The sequence below is a fragment of the Pezoporus flaviventris genome, unplaced genomic scaffold, assembly GCF_033815535.1.
Source record: "Pezoporus flaviventris isolate CSIRO_AGI_PZ_B2104156 unplaced genomic scaffold, CSIRO_AGI_Pfla_v1 ptg000036l, whole genome shotgun sequence".
In the NCBI taxonomy this organism is placed as follows: domain Eukaryota; kingdom Metazoa; phylum Chordata; class Aves; order Psittaciformes; family Psittacidae; genus Pezoporus; species Pezoporus flaviventris.
In genome coordinates, this window is record NW_026892584.1 from 10,596,829 (window position 1) to 10,619,008 (window position 22,180).

The window sequence follows — 22,180 nt, forward strand, 5'->3', positions numbered from 1 at the left end:
ACTTTTTCAGTCTTCCTTTTATCTCACATGGATTGAAGGCAGATTTCTAGTACCCATTACCAATATGTCAGCCTTCAGGTGCACTGAAAATATAGCATGCCTTTCCCATCCTCCTGTCAACAAATAGAGACTTTAGCAGAAACAGAGGTCTAGTCCTGACACACTGCTGGTATCAAGCTATGTGTTAGCCACAGACTCATGCTAAGGTATGACTTTGGAAATGCCTGCAAAGTGATAGGTGATAGACATCTGGCGTTCTTATTGATTAGACAGGGGAACAATTGTGACATATTTGGAACTTACTAAAGTGCAGATAAACCTTGCTTTTCTACAGACTGGTTGTGCACAGCATACACAGCATGGTTTCCTTGAGTATCAGGGAGCTGCAATAAGTCTTTACTGGACAACTTGATTAATAACTGGTCACATTCTCTATCAGAGCCTACAGCAGAATCTACTAATTGGAACAGTAACAGTGGCTTGTAATTGAAAGCACATGACACATGGCATATGGAAAGTGTAAAGCAGAAAAAACAATCATAAAATATCACACTTATATAGGATAATGCAGATTATAAAACCAAGACACTTATTTCAAGAAGTCATTTAATATAAAGAGCAACTGCAGAGAAGGTGACATGGGGATGAACTTTTTATCCAGCCTTCTGACATTGCCACGTGGTTCACCACTGTTTTTCATAGCAGACTGGCAAATGGGAATCAAGATGGCACCTATGATTGTTTTCTAAATTAACTAAAATAACCAGGATACAATCCTAGTCTAGTCAAGATGAATGGGAGTCATATTAGTATTAGCTTCAAAAATCCATGGGACATTGCCCTGAATACTGAGTAAAATCATAGGTCTGTGTACAACAAAAAGAGGGGGGAAAATGTTATGCATTGGTCTAATTCATTATTACCTTTTTGTGGCTCTAAAAAGCTACTCTTCTGACGGCATAACAAACTGTTAATCTCAGGGCACTACAGTGTTGAAGTCCAGCTCTGTGACACTTCCAGAAAAGCTAGGTGAACATTAGCCAGGACTCTTTCCTTTAGTTTTGGCAATCTCATAGTCTGTGTGAGATGTCTGATGCAGCAGAAAAATCATCACAATTGCTTATAGTCACTTGTATTGCAGACAGATTTTCAAGATATAATGAAACTGTCCAGATTGTTGGTTGGACCTTTCAACCCATCCAAGAATCTCTTCTACAGTTTCATTTTGAAATGATCCACCAGAACATTTTTTTTAATGGGACTATTATTAAATATTTTTAATAAAATAAAGTCATAATGAACTTCATAAATCTAAAGAAACAGCATCTGCAGCAGACATTTTAAGGAAAGCCTGTGTCTTATGACAGAAACTTCAAAAACAATGAAACTCTTCCTTTGTCCAATTTCACCTAATGTCATTTATAAACCTATAGTGAATGGCAAAATTATAAGCTCAGCTTTACATGAGGTGCTGTTGATTTGTCACAGCAAAATAAAGCTTGAGAGGCTGCATTTTTGGATCAGGTGATTACGTTCGTTTCACAGACACGGTCAATAAACTCTTAACATCCACATAGTCTTCTGTATGCAGAAGGCTAGCATGTCTCCTTTTATCACTACCATAGAGGAAACTCCCATAACAAGAGGCAATAGCAACCATACAGGAAGTAAAAACTGTCCTTCACCCAAAATAACTAATTTGAGGAAGGGATGTATGGCCTCACATAGTCTGTGATAGCACAGATAATGCTGTTCAGATATCCCCAAAAGCAATTACCAAAAGTAAAAGAACAACAAGAAAAATTTCTTGGTAGGCAAATTAAAACCCAGAGGAAAGTTCATGTTTTAGCACAGTGAAACTACAAGCAGCACTCGGACCATGCACTGTAGCCTTGCCAGGATCACAGCTTCAGTTTTATGGCAAGAAGGTAGAAAGTGAAAGCCTGGATTGTGCTTTAAAGGAGGACGTATTCTCCGCATAGGAAATTTGCATTGAAGTTGTGCGCGTACGTTTTTTAAAGGCCCTCTATGGTTCATTGGATAACAGGCACACTGGCAAGTATGCAAATGGGGGCTGTCCCAAAGACAATGAGACAGACACGCAGTCAATGGTTACTGTCATCCAGCTCTTTGCATGACATGCAGACAAGCTTAGAGAACATTGATTGTCCTATAGACCCTGGTGACTGGAGAGAACAACCAGTCGGCTTACACCAAGACACATTTTTCACTCCTGACGTTTTGATAAAGGGTTATTGACCTAAATGAGACCCAAGGTATTCAGCGAACATCAGGGGTGAAAGTGCACAAGCTGTTCTTCATGGTCATACACAAAACGTCCAGGTATCCATTAGCAACTGGCAAATTCCCCTCCCCTGCCCATGGCTGTGTGACAGACAAAAGCGTTTTTAATATCTTGTGTTGCATAAATCTAATAAGTAATCTCCTGGGGGTGGGAGAGGATGATGAATTTCTAAGTAATAAGTAATTACACACTTATATTAGTGGCCAGACACCTGCAGACAAGAAAAAACACAGAAAACTATGCTTTCCTGAGCTACTAAAATATTGCCTATATTTTCCTGATTAAAAGCTTAACACAAAACTTTACACTAACTAGAAGCTTGCTGACCTGATGGCCATAGTTCATTTATGCTAATCAGGGCTAATTCCAGTTAATAAGAGTTACCCTGGCAGACAGCAGCAATGCCTCACACCTGAGAACTTCAGCAAATCTGAGATGCACCACAGATTAATTCAGTGCACTGAAAGCACTTCCATACTTTCACCTCATTGCTCGTTTAACACATATCTAAGTTCACTGTATAAAAGTTTGTGCTTCTCACAACGAATGAGCTAGCCTGAAACATGGCTTTGAGAAGCTGATACAGGAAAATAGAAGGATAAAAGGCTGAGCAGACAGACAGGATGTGAAGAATGAGTGAAATAAGAAACAAAGGAACATTTAGCACTATGGAAAAAATACAGAGAAAAATAACTGCCTGCAAAACACTAGTGGGGGTGGAGATTAAAGTGCAGTAGAGGAGTATTCTTGGTTAAAATTACAGACACAAAAGAACTGCACTGTGCAAGGTACCATTCAATCCTAATCAATTTAATAGTGATCTCCTTTCTACAAGGAGAAAACAAAACTACAACACCAAGACAAAAAGCATACACTTGCATGGTAAAGAGATCCCTGTAAGATGTGACAGTTGAGTACCTTCCTGCTTAAGAGCTTTCTTGCTTAAGAGAATTTTTTTCCTTTAAATTATTGTTTTGTACATGGTACCCTCACTTCTACCATCCCTCCTGCTCAGCCCAGGCATACGCTTAATGCCATCTTCATGCTTTCTCAGCCACACAATCCAACACAGCCAAGTATCAGATTAACTCTGGATGAAAAGGTAGAGATGAACATGAGATGCACGTGTGGATTTTTTTTCTTGAAGAATCCCATGTCAGTAAGTCTCCAGCTGCAAACAATTTCTAACATGTAAACTCAAAACATTTCCAATTAAAAGGTACATGTAACTCTAGTGTAACAAGTCTTGAGTATTTCTACTGTGGTACAGTGCTTGGTAAAGTACAACAGCTCTCTGGGTAGCCATTTAGCACATGACAGAGAATGAAATATTTCTCATAAAAACCAGTAAAGGAGCTTAAGTGCTCACTGATGCACTGGTGCAAGAGTGTGACCAGCATGAGGGATCCATTTCAGAAGTCTCAGAAGAAGAAAACAAGAGATTTTTCAGTGCATCTCACTACTCACTTAAAATTCTGACATGGAAACAGAAGTTCCTTTAAGTTGATCCGGTACTATGTGATTGGCTTTGGGAATTGCTTCAAGTATAATAAAACAGCCACCAAAACATAAAAATTATCCTCAGCCTGAGATAGATATGTCATAACTTAATCACTTGGCTAAAGCACAGCTGTCATCACCTGACGAAGGAACTTAGGCAGGATCCAGAAAACCACAGTCCCCTGAGAAGTATATCCATGCTATCTGTCATTACAGCCCACATCTCCACAGTTCCCATGGATTAATCACGGCTTCATAATAAGCCAACACATGGAAGACACAGAGAAGGCCTCAAAAAACTGCTGTGATGAAAAGCCCATGTAGTAGGTTTGACTTACACAGAAGAACTGGACCTGCTATGGGTAAGGACACTATCACCTTGACAAACTTCCAGATGCCACTAGGCAAAAGAACAAGAAAGCCTCTTCCACCAGAGGGCAATAGGGAAAAGTTACTTATGAAAAGGACTGCGTCTGAAGTGAAGGAGGAACCAGACTCATCAGCTGTGTGACTGGAGAGTCAGATCTATGAAAACAAATGCATACAATTACATTAGCAAAGCAACTATCTGGTTTATTTTGCTACTTAAATGCATTTTGAAAAGCCCTTCCTTTACTACTCCACCCCCACTGGATTGTAAGAGCTGCAATCCAAAATTGGGAGGCATCCAACATCCACACTGTGAGATAAAGTGCAGTAGCAACTCCAAAACAAAGGACAGAGTCCCTAAACTTAGCTGAAGGAGATGGTTTTAAGCAAATAGATTAATAGCTTAGATTAAAACCCTGATATAGAATGGATCATGACACCATAAAACCAACTATGTAACAGATAAAGAAATTGTCTCTGGAGGCTGAGAAAGCTTCTGCATAGAGAACATACTGCCTGAGGCTCTGCCTGTAGATCTCAAAGCTGTAACTGCTCATGGAGCGCCACAGAAGTTCATGCAATCATTTGATGTGGGAGGACTATGAGGTCATCTGAAACCTGTTATGAACAAGAATGCCTTTACTCTGAATATAGACTTTTTCAACGAGCTCCATAAACACAACATGTTTTAGGAGCAAGGAGGCAATGCGTATCACCATATTATATCAACTGGCTACTGACAACAATAACAAAAAAAAAAAAATCAAAGATAATATACAGCTTATTTTATCTGCCATAGAGGTGGCTACCCTAAAAGGAAAAGGAGGTAACAAGCACAAGAAAACAAGAGACATTGATGAGGGGGATGACTTCCAAGCCTCAGAAGTACATACTTCCTGTACTGTAAGAATTTCCTCCCACCCTAATTTCCACTGAGAATATGACTCCTACCCATCTCTGCCATAAGATATGTAAGCTCTAACACATTATCCCCATCGGAGGTTTCAACATTATTCCCACAATTCTTTCAAATTTGGCTTCTTAGCTTCAAGGATGATAAAGTTCCCATTAACTCCTTTAAACAAGAAAATAAGCTCCCCATAGCTTATATAGTGATTGCATTCCAAGCAGCATTACCTCATCTATAAGATGCCTGTGGCACTACTTGCACTGATACCTATTTGTAAGCCAAGGCAAAAGAAGAGATCTGCTACAAAGCTTGTGTGCCAACAGTAAGGTGGACCAGTAACCTCCTTGCAATCTCAGGCATCAGTAATGGAGGCAGGACACTGCCAAGTTTTGTTCAGAAGTTGTGACAAGGACTCTGAAGGAGCCAAGAGAGGGGACAACAGATCTGCTGATGCTAATGCAAAATGAAGAATGGGGCACTTGCCATCAGCCAAGGGCTGTAGAGCTGCACTGGGCAACAGAGAAACATGCTCAGCATCTTCACAAGCAGGACGCAGCATACGCTCTACAGCTACCAAAAGATTAAAAAAAGCAGGAATGTGTCTCTTATGTAGACCAATAAGTTACATATACACTCAGATGAAGGCAGCACGCAAAAAACAAACACTGCAGGCTACAGGTTAGTTCAGAGAGCGCTAGAGTCCACTTCACAGCACACTGCTCACCTGACACATCAGGGCTTTCAAAATGCTTCAGACAGCACTTGCATATAGCCCAAGCAGGGTATGCAAATTAACAGCAGCAAATGCAACTGTTTCTTCTAATCTCACTCACGTTGTATAGAGAGGCCCCTCTTTGTTCTGTTGAAAAAGGCAGGATTTTTTCCTGAAAGCTGTACTGTGTTTCTAAGAGACACAGAACAGCAAAATCAGATGGCCCAGGCAAACAGACAAATACCAAGCTCAATGAAGTAAAAATCCCAATTTGATGAAGTACTGATCAAAAATAAAAAGATACATGGTTTTTCATATATATATTAAGATTTATTGAACATCAGCAAGTGCCAAAAGCGCTATTTAGGACTGGGTATTTTTCTCCCCTTACTTTATCTCCATACTCCCAAAGATTTTGTAAATTGCATCTTCAAGTGAAAACCAATAATACTACGTTTAAAAAAATGTTTAGAGCCAAAACACTTGGTATTCCTTCCTTTCAAAAAGCCTAGCATCACTAGCTAAAATTCTTTATCTAGCATATTTGGCACCAAATGATTTAACAGACAACAGAAAACAAAAACACAGAATCAGTATCACATTTCTATCTTCAGAGGTCCATAAGTAATCCCAAGAAGTTACTGAAGACCATTACAGAACCCTTATTTAATGTCTTTAATTAAGATGAAATAATATTTACGCGAGTGTGCATGCTCTGAGGAAAAACCGCATGCTTACTATGAGACAAGAGTTAGAAGAGTTGATTGTGCTGAACCTTTTCTATTTTCCCTTTATCAGTGCTGAGAGCACAGAACAATAAGACTGTGACCAATAAAGAATACTGCAGGCCTGTAATTTTAGGTTGAGTTTTTCCAAAGCCTCCATGCAACTAAATCCGATTGAATTTCAATAGGAGTCGGGCACCTAACTCCCTTAGGTGCATTTAAAAAGCCTTTCACTGATTTCCTTAGCTCTCTTCTCGCTTTGGCTTCAGCCAAATCCAAACACAGACACTTGAATCTTTTCCACCAACTACAAAAGGCCTCAGATGTCAGTGGTATAACTGCACGTGAAGGCATGGTCTCAGAGCACAGCTGCGTTAGAACAACTTTCCACACCATCACCCTGCACAAGTCTCATCATAATGCTTCATCTTTAGCGTTTGAACTTAGTTGCTGATGATATCCACCAGGAATTTACAGAAGTAAATTAAGCTGGGCTTGCACATTTGGTTTACGATATTTGTTTTAGTGTGGAGTTCTCCCCCACTACAAAGTATGCTCAAGAATTAGACTTCAAACTTCAAACCCAACGTATATATATAGTGTATGGCAAGAGTCATATGGAAGTGCCAACATGCTCACACTGGTGCAAAAATGATTAAAAGACCCCACTCCTTTCTGTTTATTTCATGAACCTCTTATTCAGGCCTTCATCAAAGTCTCTAAAAGGAATTCCTACAGGACAATCTCCTTCAAAGTGAAAAATGCTCTGGCTTCTGCCCAGTGCAGCATATGCTTAATTTTATAACTCACTGAGTTCAAAAGAACTATTCACCTACTTCAGATTAAGCGCACATACACACAGTTCACAGAGATGCATACCCATTGACTAGTAAATACAATATGCTAATAAGGATAGAAAGGAACTGCTACAGAATATTAAAAAAAAAAACAATCTAAGCCAAGTGCTCTACATTTTTCTGTTACAGACAACTTTTCATATTAACACTATTTACACAGCGGCTACTTTACTTGATATGATTATTTTTGTCCTATCAAGTATGTTGTTGTATGCTATTCTTAGTTATTTTTAGAAAAGCTACCTCATATCCACCATGTCCTACACTGAGCAGTTCATAACTCTTTACTTTGCTCCACAGCTAACAGTGAGTTTACTGGGGGACCTCATGAAGACACTTCATGCCTGTTTTTCTCCAGGTACAAATGACAGGGCAGTAAGAGCTGTTGTGTCTTCCAGCAAGCCATATTTCTCTTATAGCCTTAGACTATCACAGCTACAACGCTATCCTTTCTGAGAGAAAAGGACAACATCTCCTATCTGAAAGCAGAGCCACAAAAAAAAAAGAGAATCCAGCCATTATCAGCCCAGCTTAAGCTGCACTAGCTTCACTTTATGTACTTAAAAGGGGGCGTAATGGTAATGGTTACCTGTTATAGAATATGGTAACATCAACACTTGAAATCCAGTGGTATCAGACATACTAATGCACAGTTTTTGTTTGTCTGATGCCATACTGTGATAGCAGCCAGGCAGCAGCAATACATTTTAAAACAGAAAGTAGAGAGATTATTGATGAAAAAAACTATTTGTGTTCCACTAATTTTAAGAAGTGGAAAATAATTTTAAGCTTTCTATGAATATTCATTTTTCCTCCTTACTCATCTCTCCATTCTATTAGAAAAGGGAAGAAGAGGAAAAACACTGGTACGGATGGGAAGTTAGAACTAGTTTTCAATTATCTTTTACATTAAATCAATGTTTGCTCTTGAAAAAATTGCAGTTTTCAACAGAGTCATATTTTAGAGAAACCAGGTTTCATTTCATATTTACATTTCAGTGATTTTTTTCTTAAATGTATGGAGGTTTTAAAGACAAGATGTACTTCTGCAGAATCATCTGTATATTTAAGGCATGAAAGGGAATACTTTTTCATTATGAAATAACACATTTCAGAGCAACGTTTTTCTGTCTAGAAACTTGCAAAACAAAAACTGTAAGAAAATGAGCTTTAATGACATTAATTTTACTTTTTTATTGCTGCTCTCCCCCCTCTAAGTCACCAATTGACCAAGAATATCTACATTTCCTCTCTGCAGTAAACCTGACCTCCAAAGTTCTGTTAGTTCTTTGAGTGTGTCATTCCTCCTAAATTGACAGTACTGTATGTGCACCATCTCACCCTTACCCACAGTCCAGACATTCTCACCTATCACAGTTTCTCAATTCAAAGGCACTGTCTAAAGCCCAAAGATAAAACACACCCGCAAGCTGTACAATGCCCCTCTTCATTCCCTGAGTAAGCAGGAGTCGGGGAGGCTTAGAAGTCAGGAGCTCAGAGCTGGACTTGCTATTCAGCTACAGGTTTCTCATACAGCTTTGAGCAAAAAATGTGCAGTCTTTAACTCTGTTCCAAATCAGAGAAACCCACTTTTCTCACCATCCTCTCCCACACACATGCTCCAAAATGAGATAGTAGCACTGTGGATGGAAGTACACCTGGATAGGCAGAGTAACATCATGAAGCCCTCACATCTAAACCCCACGAGCTACTATAAGCTATTTCAACAACTTGCTCCTGCAAAAGCTGGTACAGAGTACATCAAATAGGAACTCTTTTAGATTAAGTTCTAACTTCATACTCCTCCTGTGTAGACAAGACATCCCCTCCCAGCCCTGCTCTCCCCCTGAGAAGGGAGGTACAAAATGGTACTGAGTGCTACACAACCTTGCTTCAGGATTTCAGCTCTACCCTTCCACCTCCTTTGCATGGTTTTCAGCTTTATGGAATCCTCTCTGGGATGCAATATATGTTGCACAAGTAAGACATTTCCAGATGAGTGAGAGGTCACCAAGAGGAGGACATTACCCCTATCTCTACATATACTCATGACATCCTCTTTTTCTAGACGCAGTGTTTTCAAGATTTATCCTCCAAAAACAAGATTTCTGGCCTGAGCAATGACCATGCTCTTCAAAAACAGTTTAACAAGAACTAAATTTTAAATGGACTAAACACTGGTTTCAACCACCCACAGATAACAAAAGAAAAAGAAAATCTTTTGCAGACTGGAAGGACAGAGTTGTAGGATAAAGCTGTCAAGTTCTGAAACAAAATCCTGCATGGCTAGAAGCAGGGCATTCATTTCACACACCTGACAGCCGCTCAGTTACCAGTATCAGGCTCAGCGTTGATAAGAGTTCAAGTGCCATATTTCTGTTTGACATTCCCATAAACACAACCTGCTTTTGCCTCAACATACTTGAGCTCTCTCTCAGGCCTGCTCCAGGGAATACGCATCATGCTCTTCCACACAGCTGCAAAAACAGTCACACACTAAACTTGTAGTCCAGGCACTTAATGCTCCTCACAGGAAAACACATGCTAGTTTCAGCTAATAAAAAACTCCCAGATGCCATATGTACACAGCCCATTCAGTCAGCATTTTACAGTTGCCTCTAAAATTTGTGAAGGAGAAGAACTATTCCACATGCAAAATAAACTTAACTGAAAGCAACAAAGTCAGCATTTTCAGCTAAGTGGCAAATACATTTCACATACTGAAGGCAAGTAGTTTCCTTCTCACGCCAATTTCCCGCGGTCATTGCAATCAACAAGCTTTAAACAGTTGCGGCTATCATTCAGCACATTGGGATTATAGCATACTAAAATGAGAAGTTAATTCATACCAACCAAAGCACATGATTAACTCGGTGCAAATTCTCTCTAGAACTTTGATAATGTTCCAAATGGACCAAACTAAACTTACATTGCAAATGAAGATATAAACCAGATCTCTCTGAAGCTGCATAGCCCATTAACCAAGCTACCGTTCTGTGCACAGACTTATATTTTGACTTGGATTCATGTTTCTATTAGTGTTGGGTCCAACATAAATAAATGGTGCAGAAGCAGCTCTTTGCAGAATTCAAAGTTACGAAAGGAGAACTCCAGCTTTGTGAAACACCCTTCGCTCACTATCACCCTTCCCCTGCTCCCTTTACAAATGAAGGACAAGTGCACTATTCATTGCTGGAAGGAAAAAAAAAAAAAAAAAAAACAAACTTAAAAGCCATGGCCTTCTTAGTAGCAGCTGGTCTGAGCTTCAAGACATCAAATACCTCAGGAAACTAATAAGCATTATATGGAATGAATTTAACTGATATTTGGCAGAATTCAGCAACACTGTACTCCAATACATTTTGGAAAAGGAGAGTATAAAAGTATAAAAACAATGCCTAGGACATGTCAAGAACAAACTAAAGACTATGCAACAGTAAATAGGTTAGCAGGCAGCTGATGTAGCAAGCAAAAGCCACCCAACCAGAAGAATCCCCTCTGTCGAGTAGTATTAGAAAAGGAAAAAAACAACTGCAACTTAAAGGAAGGGACACAAGTGGCATGGTTTAGAGACAGAGTATCCTTTTTTTATGCTGAAACATTGGGCAATGCAGGACAGATTTTGAACCCACTTTAAAATACACATTATTAGAACAGCCAAAGCACTGGTTATGCATTTTAAATTCATTAACATACCAAAATATCCAGCTGGTAGCAGTGGAGCAGGAGTTTGTATTATCTCATTCCTACTGCACTCATTTTTCTAAGGCTTGAGGCATATCTGCTCTTGATGCAAGCTGTACTTGCAGGTGATTCATGGTACAATTTTTTCTAGAAATAGCTGAATTTTCTAGGTCCTTCTCTTTGATGTGTGATTTACCATTGCTGAAATTAGCAATTAAACTAAACACATCTTTGGAAATGCCTACTTTCCAAACAGATTTTCCAATACCTTACATAATTAAGCAAATGGCAGTCTGACTCCCCAGCTAGACAACTTCTGGCAGTAACTATAAAAACTGTTTTGTTTGGGTTTTTTTAAAATGCCAAAAGATCATTTCATTTTTTACCCTTCCCTTTATACCTTTCTCTTCAGTTCTCAGTATCCGTTGTTTCAAAAAGTTGATTTTAGTATGCCTGTCCTGCTTAAGCCTCTCAAGATCTGACTGTGCTAGATATGATATTATAAAAAACTGTAAGTCTAGGCTAGACAGCAAGGTCTTGGTGCCAAATCAGAGAGCTATAATTACCTACTGGAACCAAAAATGCTCAGGCCACCCAAAAAAGATACTTGTTCAGCAATGGAGGAACTCGTAAGAACCAACACTTGTACAAGTTGTCTTAAGTGCAAGTTGTCTTAACAGAAATGAAGCAAGAGGTTACCATAAAGAAAGGTAACTCCTTGCTTTAAAGCTACTCAGCCTTAGTATTTACTAATCCAGTATTCAAGCCACCACTCTATGTGACAAACAACTGAAACATGACTTTTCACATCATGTCACTACTGAGAGATAATAATGCTATTTCCACTGTAAATCATTATTTTAAAGCAGTATTTTCTCAGTATGCATAATAAATAATTACCAGGCTAAGTTCTTTTCTAGGGCTGAGGGAAAGGAAGAAAGGGAGTCTTGACACACAACAACCAAATACTGGCACATAAATAGTGCATGTGAAGCACTTGGGTTATATCCTTTTTTTAATGGTTGTACAAAAGAAGTAATGCCTCAAGTGGCCAAGACTTCTAGATGTGACAGAATGTCAAAGGTTTGGGTCAACCTTACAGATCATAGAGGAAGAAGAGCCTACTTGAACTGTAATTCAGTTTGGATAATTTCCCAGTTATCTTAAAGCATCAGTAAATGCGGCTAAAGTAAGGAAACCAGGGTCACAGGCCTGTCCTCCTCTGCTGAAGGGAGCAAGGCAGCAAAATCAAATTCATCCATTTGAAAAGTGCCTTCTTAGTAGATGAAATAAGTGGCCTGCCACACTTAGATCTGCATCCTATTTCTAGCTCTACTAAAAATGGCTTTAATGACAACCTCATGTTTCCCCTTTCCCAAACACATAACACATTGCACATTTAGACTTGAAAAGAAGTGTCAATTGCTAGTACTGTTCAGGGTATAATTAATAACAATTACATTACACTAGAAAAGCACATAAGGGACTGCTTTGTGTACATTTCCTTGTCAGCTCGATGGCCAAAGGAAACCTTCCAGACATAAAAGTATGGTAAGGCTGTGTCCCATAACTGGGTATTTGAATATTTATAAGCTATTACATTTGAGATACCAAAGCTGATGACATGAATGTGTGTTTTAGTAAGTTCATCAATAAAGCTTTCCTCATCAGAAATCTGCCCCTAGCATGTTACATCAGAAAATTCTGTTGTCATGAACCAGATTACTTGTCCCAAATGGCAAACTGCTAAAGCCAAAAACACTGTGTCTATTTAAACATCATGTTTTACGGTACTCAAAAGGTGGTAGAAACTCTTTGGTAATACTATCTGTGGTTTCACACCTTTTGAGAAACAGTAATGAATATTTCACGCTATAAAGACATGAAATGTGTTCATCTCAGGTGCTAAATCACTCTGAAAAACACTATGGAAGCTCTCTTTTAAACACTTTGTGAATTATTTGAAGGCTGTGAGAATTACCTGAAATGACTTTGAGTATTTTCTGTTTAAAAAGATAGCAAACAATAGTGGTTATACAATAAGCAATCACTTCTTAGTGCAACACCAAGCAGTTTCCACCATGTGACTCTTAAGACCTACAAAAAGTCATGTTTGTTTCAATCTGAAACATAGTGTTAAACATGTATAATTATTTTTTTTTTACATGGAGAACAAGGTGAACAAGCTTTGAGGAGGATGGGGGGACCTATTGTAAACTGGAGGTATCTTTATACTAACTGGCTATTGCAATGATGTTTTCTATGGAAATTCCAGCTGCATTAGTTTCGGCCGTAATTAAAACCTACTTTTGGGATCATTAACAACATTTAAGAAGTTTCTTTTAACTTTACTTCATGTTCTGTACTTCTTTCTGCTCTTTAAAGCAGGAAAAGTAGGGCTTTTTCAATCTCCAACTTGTTTTACTGTTAAATAAAATAAATTATGAATTCTGACTGAGTGAAATAAGTCAGTCAGAATTCAGGCTTAAAGGAACCCCACTGAAGTATCTATTCCTCTTTAAAAGCCAAGAAGCTCCTCTTTTGCTCAGGTTGTACCTCTTAGTGCTGCTCAGTCTATTGTGCAATTCTGCCTGTGAGCCAACACAATCATAGGACTCAACAATAAATGAAGCTATTCAGAGTTTTGGCAGGAAGAATAATTCTGACATTTTGTTTCATCTGGATCACAGGATTAGACTTCAGTTAGGGACTTTAACACTAAGCTGCCTGTACATCACAGAGAGCTGACTTCTAGCACCTCTTCCGCTGTATATTCCCATCTCAGTCAATGGGATGACCCTTGAAACAAGCTGCAATCCATAACAAGCATAGCTGAACCTATCTGTTGAAAAGGGAAGATAACACCCTTACACTACATATATCTGAGTACTGAGGCACATAATGATTTATGCTTCCTGAAAGGAAAACACAAATAAAAGCCAGCACGTATTCAAGCATCAGAAATGTAATTGTACCATATTAGAAATACCAGCTAAACTTAAAAAACTCTATGACCACATGTGATGTATTTCAAGCATGCTTGTTAACTACAAAACAATTGTACAAACAATATCAATATTAATACCGATTAACTAAGTTAGTATGAACTCCCTGGCTAGAAAGTGACTTCATGGAGAATGAAAACTCCAAGTATTTGTATAGGATAAACATGCATGGCTTTTTCTATAATTAACAGAGAGAAATAGGCACATACAAAGGGAAATTAATGTCAAGTGTCCTAAGTACCTTAAGATGTAATACACGACGCTTTCTGGAGTACCTCTTTCCAGGAAGTGAAAGCCTATGTGATTAGCTTATACTACCTAACCTAACTTCTAGGCAGCTAAAAGCTAAAAAAAAAAAAAAAAAAAAAAAAAAAAAAAAATTCATCAGAGTCAGCCTAGAAGAACTGCTTTAAATTATCCAGTGAAGTATTCTCAGCTTGGAGCAATAGTATAAATAGCAGAGGATGCTTACTATCAGTTCTCACTTGAATGAGAGGTTTATGAAGGCTTTCAGTTCTGAGGCTTGTCTCCCTAGAGAGGTCTACGTGATTACCTTGTCCACCTCCAGCTTCCCTCTCAAAACTCCCAAATCCACTGTTTGATCTGGACAGATCAAAAGGTCAGGCATGTCAGAGGAGATTTCAATTTCCTGTAAGTGTTGCCAAAATAAGAAGCCCAGCAGAAAAGAAATACCATTTCTACACTCTGAGAAAAAAGAGTTCATGCTAATAATCACAGTCATTGGGATTCTCTAATTTTTGTCAAGGTCCAGCTTCAGGAAGACAGTTTCAACCAAAGCCATTCAGCTTCACAAACAAACAACCCCAATAGAAAGACAACCAACCAACCACCTCAAGATGCCCAAAGCCCCCTAGCATCATATCTTTTTCTATAATAGCATCAGTTTTCTATGATTATGTATAATTTTTCTATTGATTTTTGTAACCTACGTTAACAAAACAAAACAAAACAAAAAGACTAAATGCAAATCGCTTTCAGAAAGAACTTTTTTAAACTACAAAACCAAGAGGTTTATTTTTCAGTTTCAAGGGCAGTTCACTTGGCATGAAACTCAGTGTGAAGTTAAGAGTGAAACAGGAAAGACAACCTTACCACCACCTACCCACATACTTCTTCACATCGTTACATGACTGTTTCCAAGTAGAAAAGAGAAGCATTTTGGGGAAAAAAAAATCTTGACACCTAGTTTGAATGGTTTAACTCCACAGAGAGATGTAACTCGATTCATCAGAGCATGAGCTCAGCAGAGAAAGCAAACCAATAAATTGTCATTCAACAAGGAATATGTATCCATCATGTAGTCACCTCTTGAATCAACTCAGATTGATTAAATTTCTTTCATTAACTGATTTCAGCTCATCTGGTTTATTAACATCTATACAACCCATCTGGGGCCCTCAAACATCTGCTGCACTTGTCTGACTTGTCTTGGAAGCTCAGGCCCCTTTGTTTATTATAAGCATTTCTCAGATTTCTGTTAGGATCTTTAGGTTACCCTGATCCTTCTTAAGAACTACAGCAGCTAACAGCTCTTACTCTGAATATAATCATTTATTGCTGTTACCCAGCAGAGCTGAATACACTTCTCATTCAACCACACATGCTCAAACAGAAATCACAGGTAGGGCTTCTCAAAGACTGACAGCTCTGCTATCAAATAAATAAAAAGGAGATACACAGTCCAGGCTTAGGCCTGTCCATGCATTTTCATTTTCCAGCTCACCATGGTCAAAACAACCCACTGAGGTCAAATATATACAATCAGAAGTAGGTGTCAATAGTGGGTGGGAGGTGGTGGAAGGTCAAGCATTTGTTTGTGCGCTACACAATTAGAATGGTGCTCTTGGGCTTCTTGTAAGACACTTTTCCGGAAGCATTATATATATACAAGAGCTGTTGTCTACTACATCCTTTTATTGGCACATAAAATATACATACTGATGTCCTTACGTGCAAATGGAAAAAAGTTTGTACTCCTTAATTTCCCCCCAAATTCTAAATGTTTCACAGGATAGTATGAGCTGGTAAATTTTTCTGGTTAATTAAAAAACACAACAGCATACCTAACTACCACCTCAGTATAATCTCTGCATACTGGATGCAGAATTTGTTCTGCAAAATCAATTAGAAATTTTCCTATATTGTACACAAAAATATGATCTGTAATTTATTTCATTGAACTTAAACAGCTCAAGACTTTTACACATATTCACCAGTTATTCTGAGATTTATTTGTAGCCGTGTGAGCTGTTCAGAGTATTCCTTTTGAAAATAATTAAGAGTTAATTGACTCAAGATTTTGGATGTGGGGAATGAACTTTCTAGAGAATGTTAACACAGCACCTCAGACTATAGAGAGCTCCACAAAGATGAAAGGCCTAGAGACTTCACTGCATAATAAGAGTTTGTGTAAGCAAAAGAAATAAATATTTACAAAGAAAAAACTGCCTTTAAATTCCTAAAACCTACCCCATACTGAAGAATGGCCATCATACTACACAGAAACATTACCATGGGGAAGAACTGGGGGGGGGGGGGGGGGGGGGGGGGATAATGAGCACAAGAAATAGCTTTCCTTAAAAAAGTATTTATCTGAAAGTAGTTAGATAATCTTTGACTTTTTAAACTGCTGAACCAGGCAGTTCTATCTCATGTTTAGCACCATACTATTAAACTAAGTCAAAAGTTTCTGGGGTTACTATCAGACGAAATGAGCTAATTTCCCCTGAGAATTAGCTACACTGACCAGATGTCTTTAGCCAGCTATTCCCCAGATCAAGCCAGAGCAGCACATGCAATGCCTTCTCTGTTACTATGGAAATGGGTTTTCCCATCCACTATGCAGCCGAGCATATAGTAGCTGCCAGCTGTTGTCTCGACCCATACTCCCTCAGGAGAGACTGAGGAAAGAAAGTGTGAGATATAGGGCTGAGCTTCTTCCCCCTCCCACTCCAGACCTCATAAACTTTAACCACAGCATCCAACCCTCAATCTTCTTACCCGCTGCTTGAGCTTGTTGCTATTGTTTAAAGCTGCCTTACAGTGCTTTCTCTGCTGGTTTTACAGACTTGTAATAGGTCAGTGGCAGCAACAACCACTTGGTATAACATGTTCAATTGCTGGGCTGGAAACTTAAGGCTTCCCCAACTCATGCTTCTATAGCCCAACACTCCCATCTAAATGGTTTTATGAGCTTAAATCTGAATCTCCAGCAGTAACCCATTTCAGGTTCCTGAAATTATTCTCGCTCCATACTTTCAAAGAAAAATTTTGTGGATTAATGGCTCCGTATCCTTACTGCAAGGCTGCCTTCAATTCCCATTGGTTTTTAACTCCTGTGGAACTTTAATCCTTTTCTAACCATGCTGATGAGCTGCAGAGAAACAACACTGGTTAGGATTTTCATTCTTGTGTTTTCTTTTTGAATGCAGCCAAGTTCAAATGTCTAATTATAACATTGCAGAGTTAATGATCAATTTAACAAAGGCTTTAGAGTATCTTTGAAGTCATAACAACAAGCCAAAGGGGGGTTTAAAACATTAACTGCACAGGGAGCCTGTGTAGAGGGCTTTTTTAGGGTTATCTCTCTCACTTAACAATAAAGTTGACTCATTTTAGAATACTTCCAGCAACCCCATGGCTTGATCTGGTTGCCACATAGCACAGAGCTGTAGCTAGTGTTTATTTTATAGCTCTGAGCAGCACCAATCATTACCCTATTAATTCAAGCATGTTTAATTCAATGTCCTTCAACTACTCAGTCATGCCTATTTCGAACTTTTAAGCAACTACAGAAAGGTACAGCTTTTCACCACATTTATACCTAATAGGTGCTAATGGCTAAGGTTAGATATACAATGTAAGTAGAGTACATACTAAGACAGCTATAAGTGATGCTCACTTAAATGTGTGACATGCAGCCTCTGCTCCTTTTGCTTAATGAGTACTTTTTTCCCCACTTATCACACAGGCTGAATTTGCCTTAAAATGTATGTAGCTCCTGCTGATGTCAATGAGCTATAAATACACAGAGGACGCACTCTGATCTGTTTACTTTTTAACCTGACATATGTAGCCACTCGTATTTTGTATATATTACACACCATTACAATGCTGAATCAGCACATCCAGAAATAACAGTAAGGGCATGCTTGGCCTAGGGAAGCACACAGACACATAGAGTAAGCATTCGGGCTCCTCCTCACTTTCATTTTACAGCAATCCTGGCAGCCAGAATCACTGGACATATTTTGCAAAGGGCTTTTTGTGTCCCCCCGTAGGTATCAGACAAGGATGAAAGTGAAAGGCATTGACCTGCTGATAAAGGTTAAGCAAGGAATCAGGACAGTCATGGTTGATGTGAAAATGAACATGAGCCGGCAGTGTGAGCTCACAGCCCAGAAAGCCAACCGTATCCTGGGCTGCACCAAAAGAAGTGTGACCAGCAGGTCGAAGGTGATCCTGCCCCTCTGCTCTGCCCTCGTGAGACCTCACCTGGAGTATTGTGTGCAGTTCTGGTGTCCTCAACATAAAAAGGACATGGAACTGTTGGAACAAGTCCAGAGAAGGGCCATGAGGATGATCAGGGGACTGGAGCACCTCCCGTATGAAGACAGGCTGAGAAAGTTGGGGCTGTTCAGCTTGGAAAAGAGAAGGCTGCATGGAGACCTCATAGCAGCCTTTCAGTATTTGAAGGGGGGCTATAGGGATGCTGGGGATGGGCTATTCATTAGGGACTGTAGTGATAGGACAAGGGGTAACGGGTTAAAACTTAAACAGGGGAAGTTTAGATTGGATATAAGGAGAAAGCTCTTTACTGTAAGAGTGATGAGACGCTGAAATGGGTTGCCCAGGGAAGTGGTGAATGCTCCATCCCTGGAGGTGTTTAAGGCCAGTTTGGACATAGCCTTGGGTGGCATGGTTTAATGGAAAGTGTCCCTGCCCATGGCAGGGGGGTTGGAACTAGATGATCTTAAGGTCCTTTCCAACCCTAACTATTCTATGATTCTATGACAGCAAAGGAGCTACAGATGAGGGGGCAGCCATTATTGGCCCTCCAAAGTGAGCCAAGGTGGAAAAAAACTACAAAATTTCATGCTGCCTGCACAATATCCACCAACACTTCCCTTTGTACTATACTGAAGAACAGCACTGATCACTTTCTCCTTTAAAATTACAAATGGGGAAAACTTCCATAGCAAGAAGCAGAGACAGTCTCTAGAGCTGGGCACTGTAAGAGGAATGTTTCACAAGTTTGACTGATCAGTTTAACAGCCACCATGTGGCTTGCACTGTTAAAGGGCTATAATGAAGACCTTCTAAGCACTTAGGGGTTTATATATGGGGCATTATCGACAAAGAAAATGTACACATCTTTTTTTCTCCTGTACTGCAGTTGTAGACCACAATGGTTGCATGCTGATATGTAAAATAAATATATAAGCTGGATAAACTACATCAGTGAAAAATCAGTGTTTCCTCTCTAAATCAGCCAAGGCAACCAGATTGCCTTTCAGATATCCTGGGAGATTACATCTCTTACTGCTTTCTTCATTTAAACCCAGTTCCCGAGACCTTATTGATGTGGCCATTTCCACTTCATGGTGAGTTTGTTCATTACATTCAGGTACTTACCCTTACAGCCCTGCCACAGCAAAGGATTACAGATGCTTGAGACTAAAGATCACTTAAGGTCTGATAAAATGTAAAGCAGTGAAGAAGTGAGAGCAGTCAGTCTGTATCATGCAAGAAAAAACTTTCAATGAGTATCTCAATACAACACTGCTCCAACAAGACCAGGGACCTTTCCCATTCATTTTAACTCCAAAGAACACTAGTTGTTCCAGAAATGATCAGGACAGTTTTATTCCAGAAGCAAAGGAATGCTTTTTTGTTCTATTTTAAAAATGATTTTGCTAGAAAAATCACACCATGAAATGGTATTTGAACATTGTATCACAACAATCCCTACCATTCCTTCAAAGCATACAACACACATTGTACTGCAACAGCAGTATAGAACTGTGTATTTTTGACAAAATACAACTGCATCCAAAAAAAAAGGAAATTAGGTATAAAGTTTTTTTGCTTCTCCATGCTTTTAAACAAAGTCCTTATGCTTTCAATCAGAAAACCAAACAAGCTCATTAGCTCTCCTGAGAACATAGAGGACCCTGAAACCAGGGGCGCATCACAAGGCACATTTTTGGTTGATAGAGCTACACAACAGCTCTAAATATGTATTACATCCTGAGACAAAGTCTTCACAAGTGTTTCAGTGGTTTATTAACCCTTATAATACCTTCCAAAGTGATGTAAGCACTAGGGACAAGATTTGCACACCTGTAACAAAAGCTGGATTCTTTAAGCATAAACTGTGCCAGAGAGAGGACACCTGTCAACTTCACCATCAGAAAGATTCACCCATGCTTTTTAGAGACTTTAGAAGCTTATATTTCATTTCACAAATGCAATTAGGCCTGCATTCCTCCCACCTCACTTTCTGCTCTTAGCTGGAAAACGGATAGGCCCACCAATGAATTTGTGCAGAAGGGCACCTACAGAAACATGCTGAGGCTCTACCTTGAGATTACACCTTAAGTGTGGAGGCGCAACCTCAGCTGCTTACGATTAGATGGCAACTGTTGGTACTTGAGCCTCAAGCAAAAGCAGCACTCAGGTTCCTGAAAGCTATGAAGTGCAAGCAAAAAAAAGCACCCAAATACTAAAAAGAAGTTTTGACATTCGACAGAGAGGTGAATGCAATGGTTTTCTGCTAGATCCAACAGCAGGGATAAAAAGTGAATGCCACCTCTTCAGTAGGCCATAAAATTATCTATTCTATTGCATTAATTTAATCTGAGACCAACAAAAGTTTAAACCAATGACTCAAACTGAACTACTGCGACAGCAAAGGAGGAAGCCACTGCAGATGTCGCTGTCTCCCATCTCTTATGGGAAAGACTCCCACCCAGGGGAATGAGCAGATGAATTTTTTTATCCATTGATATTAAACTCAACTGAAACTGTTGCATAGATACTGGCTCAAAGCTTTTTTAGGCAGAACCATCTCCATGCAACACAGCATCTTACAGTTCCTTCTTATTTATGCAGCTCAGATCCTCAACGCCTAAAAAAGCCCCAGGAGACAGGCTTCAATTTTAGACATTATGTTTTTGTTGAGCAATGCATATCGAAAAAGCTGCCACTGCTAGCTTGTCTCTTATTTTGCCAATTTATCAATCAGTTTGTATCTAGTAGATCATAGCTTTAAGTTTTTGGCACAAGAAAGCTCCTTAACATAAAAATACAATAGGCAAAGTTTTCTGTTTAAAATCAACAGCTAATGTCCCTACCACAAAAGAGACAGTTTTGAATCACAATTGCTGTAGACCCTACAAGCGTTAAAGAAGTAATAAGCAACATGACAGTATCTCACAAATACTAAGGGAACATCACAAGGTACAAGGCTCTTGTAACTGCCATCTTTCCCTCCAGAAAGTTGCAAAGCATAGGTGCTCGAGGCAGTATAAACACTATCAAAAGCTGAAATCTGTCCAAACAGGAATAAGTACCTAGGTTCAATATACAAATGAAAGGTTAGACAACATCGGCATTTCTTTTCACCTTTTTGTTAATCATTTGGTTATGTAACTAAATTACGACTGCCAGATGTGTTTTTAAATACATTTAAAGACATGCACATTGCACTATTATAATTCTTAATTAATCTTACAAATTTCTAAAACAGATAGATATGTAACTTCTACAGTCCACCTGTTTTGATTCATCTAATGCAAGACAGAAATAAAACACGTTATTTAAAGCTTTCCATAACAGTACATTCATCAAGGATACCTGATCAAAGCATTTGCTTTGACTGTGCCATATTTGTTTAACTACTACTACTGCTTACTCTAACCCATATTAGAGTTCTGAAGAACATAACCTGGGCAGATGCCAGAAGAATGTAGCTTTTAAACATAACCTTATATTCAAAGAGGGAAATCAAGTTCTAACAACATAAGCAAGCAAAATTCTGTCACATACACAAACCTTTCCTGTGTAGTTTTTTTCTTTTTCAAAATATTTA

At 39.0% G+C, this 22,180-nt stretch overlaps 1 protein-coding gene across 6 annotated transcripts in view; it reads right to left on the bottom strand.

The window, feature by feature from the left end:
* The window catches only part of KCNQ1 (potassium voltage-gated channel subfamily Q member 1), a 402,777-nt gene that overhangs the window by 276,950 nt on the left and 103,647 nt on the right, over positions 1–22,180 (bottom strand). The window lies entirely within an intron of this gene.